Source organism: Physeter macrocephalus, chromosome 18 (genome assembly GCF_002837175.3).
Source record: "Physeter macrocephalus isolate SW-GA chromosome 18, ASM283717v5, whole genome shotgun sequence".
In the NCBI taxonomy this organism is placed as follows: domain Eukaryota; kingdom Metazoa; phylum Chordata; class Mammalia; order Artiodactyla; family Physeteridae; genus Physeter; species Physeter macrocephalus.
Genome location: NC_041231.1, coordinates 93,740,566 through 93,744,259, shown reverse-complemented (window position 1 = coordinate 93,744,259; position 3,694 = coordinate 93,740,566).

The following is a 3,694-nucleotide window of genomic DNA, read 5'->3' as shown; positions in this document are numbered from 1 at the left end:
TTTTGTCTCCCTAGGTAGGTTTATTCCTAGGTATTTTATCCTTTTTGTTGCAATGGTAAATGGGAGTGTTTCCTTAATTTCTCTTTCGAATATTTCATCATTAGTGTATGGGAATGCAAAAGATTTCTGTGCACTAATTTTGTATCCTGCTACTTTACCAAATGCATTGATTAGCTCTAGGAGTTTTCTGGTAGCATCTCATCGTTAGGATTATCTATGTATAGTATCACGTCATCTGCAAACAGTGACAGATTTACTTCTTTTCTGATTTGGATTCCTTTTATTTCTTTTTCTTCTCTAATTGCTGTGGGTAAAACTTCCACAACTATGTTGAATAATAGTGGTGAGAGTGGGCAACCTTGTCTTGTTCCTGGTCTTAGAAGAAATCGTTTCAGTTTGTTGATGGGAATGCAAAAGATTTCTGTGCACTAATTTTGTATCCTGCTACTTTACAAAATGCATTGATTAGCTCTAGGAGTTTTCTGGTAGCATCTCATCGTTAGGATTATCTATGTATAGTATCACGTCATCTGCAAACAGTGACAGATTTACTTCTTTTCTGATTTGGATTCCTTTTATTTCTTTTTCTTCTCTAATTGCTGTGGGTAAAACTTCCACAACTATGTTGAATAATAGTGGTGAGAGTGGGCAACCTTGTCTTGTTCCTGGTCTTAGAAGAAATCGTTTCAGTTTGTTGCCATTGAGAACTTTGTTGGCTGTGGGTTTGTCATATATGGCCTTTATTATGTTGAGGTAAGTTCCCTCTATGCCTACTTTCTGAAGGGGTTTTATCATAAATCATTGTTGAATTTTGTCAAAAGCTTTTTCTGCATCTATTGAGATGATCATATCGTTTTTCTCCTTCAATTTGTTAATATGGTTTATCACATTGATTTGCATATATTGAAGAATCCTTGCATTCCTGGGATAAACCCCATTTGATCATGGTGTATGATCCTTTTAATGTGTTGTTGGATTCTGTTTGCTAGTATTTTGTTGAGGATTTTTGCATCTATGTTCATCAGTGATATTGGCCTCTAGTTTTCTTTTTCTGTGAAATCTTTGTCTGGTTTTGGTATCAAGGTGATGGTGGCCTCGTAGAATGAATTTGGGAGTGTTCCTCCTTCTGCTATATTTGGGAAGAGTTTGAGAAGGTTAGGTGTTAGCTCTCCTCTAAATGTTTGATAGACTTTGCCTGTGAAGCCATCTGGTCCTGGGCTTTTGTTTGTTGGAAGATTTTTAATCACAGTTTCAATTTCAGTATTTGTGATTGGTCTGTTTATATTTTCTATTTCTTCTTGGTTTAGTCTCAGAAGGTTGTGCTTTTCTAAGAATTTGTCCATTTCTTCCAGGTTGTCCATTTTACTGGTATATGGTTGCTTGTAGTAATCTCTCATGATCATTGGTATTTCTTCAGTGTCACTTGTTACTTCTTTTTCATTTCTAATTCTGTTGATTTGAGTCTTCTGTTTTTTTTTTTCATGAGTCTGGCTAATAGTTTATCAATTTTGTTTATCTTCTCAAAGAACCAGCTTTTAGTTTTATTGATCTTTGCTATCGTTTCCTTCATTTCTTTTTTATTTATTTCTGATCTGATCTTTATGATTTCTTTCCTTCTGCTAACTTTGGGGTTTTCTTTGTTCTTCTTTCTCTAATTGCTTTAGGTGTAAGGTTAGGTTGTTTATTTGAGATGTTTCTTGTTTCTTAAGATAGGATTGTATTGCTATAAGCTTCCCTCTTAAAAGTGTTCTGCTGCATCCAATATGTTTTGGGTCGTCGTGTTTTCATTGTCATTTGTTTCTAGGTATTTTTTGATTTCCTCTTTGATTTATTCAGTGATCTCTTGGTTATTAACTAGTGTATTGTTTAGCCTCCATGTGTTTGTATTTTTTACCGATGTTTTCCTGTAATTGATATCTAGTCTCATAGTGTTGTTGTCGGAAAAGATACTTGATATGATTTCAATTTTCTTAAATTTACCAAGGCTTGATTTGTGACCCAAGATATAATCTATCCTGGAGAATGTTCCATGACCACTTAAGAAGAAAGTGTATTCTGTTGTTTTTGGATGGAATGTCCTATAAATATCAATTAAGTCCATCTTGTTTAGTGTTATCATTTAAAGCTTGTGTTTCCTTGTTTATTTTCATTTTGGATGATCTGTCTATTGGTGAAAGTAGGGTGTTAAAAGTCCCCTACTATGATTGTGTTACTCTCGATTTCCCCTTTTATGGCTGTTAACATTTGCGTTATATATTGAGGTGCTCCTATGTGGGGTGCATAAATATTTACAATTGTTGTATCTTCTTGGATTGTTCCCTTGGTCATTATGCAGTGTCCTTCTTTGTCTACTGCAATAGTCCTTATTTTAAAGTCTGTTTTTTTCTGATATGAGAATTGCTACTCCAGCATTATTTTGATTTCCATTTGTATGGAATATTTTTTCCATCCCCTCACTTGCAGTCTGTGTCCCTAGGTCTGAAGTAGGTCTCTTGTAGACAGCATATATACAGCTCTTATTTTTGTATCCATTCAGCCAGTCTATGTCTTTTGGTTGGAGCATTTAATCCATTTACATGTAAGGTAATTACCGATATGTATGTTCCTATTACCATTTTCTTATTTATTTGGGGATTGTTATTGTAGGTCTTTCCCATCTCTTGTGTTTCCTGCCTAGAGAAGTTCCTTTAGCATTTGTTGTAAAGCTGGTTTGGTGGTGCTGAATTCTCTTAGCTTTTGCTTGTCTGTAAAGCAAAATTAATTTTGCTTAATTTCTCTGTTGAATCGGAATGAGATTCTTGCTGGGTAGAGTTATCTTTGTTGTAGTTTTTTCTCTTTCATTTCTTTAAATATGTCCTGCCACTCCCTTCTGGCTTGCAGAGTTTCTGTTGAGAAATCAGTTGTTAACCTTATGGGGATTCCCTTATATGTTATTTGTTGCTTTTCCCTTGTTGCTTTTAATATTTTTTGTTTTTAATTTTTGACTGATTAATATGTGTCTGGCATTGTCTCCTTGGAGTTATGCTGTATGGGATTCTCTGTGCTTCCTGGACTTGAGTCACTATTTCCTTTCCCATATTAGGGAAGTTTTCAACTATAATTGCTTCAAATATTTTCTCAGTCCCCTTCTTTTTCTCTTCTTCATCTGGGACCCGTATAATTCGAATGTTGGTGCATTTAATGTTGTCCCAGAGGTCTCTGAGACTGTCCTCAATTCTTTTCATTCTTTTTTCTTTATTCTGCTATGTGGTAGTTATTTCCACTATTTTATCTTCCAGGTCACTTATCCATTCTTCTGCCTCATTACTCTGCTATTGATTCCTTCTAGAGAATTTTTAATTTGATTCATTGGGTTGTTCATCATTGTTTGTTTGCTCTTTAGTTCTTCTAAGTCCGTGTTAAAAGTTTCTTGTATTTTCTCCATTGTATTTCCAAGATTTGCGATCCTCTTTACTATCATTACTGTGAATTCTTTTTCAGGTAGACTGCCTATTTCCTCTTCAGTTGTTTGATCTGGTGGGTTTTTTCTTTGCTCCTTCATCTGCTGTGTATTTCTCTGTCTTCTCATTTTGCTTAACATGCTGTGTTTGGGGTCTCCTTTTTGCAGGCTGCAGATTTGTAGTTTCCCTTTTTTTTGGTGTCTGCCCCCATTGGTAAGGTTGGTTCAGTGGGTTGTGTGGGCTTCCTGGTGGAG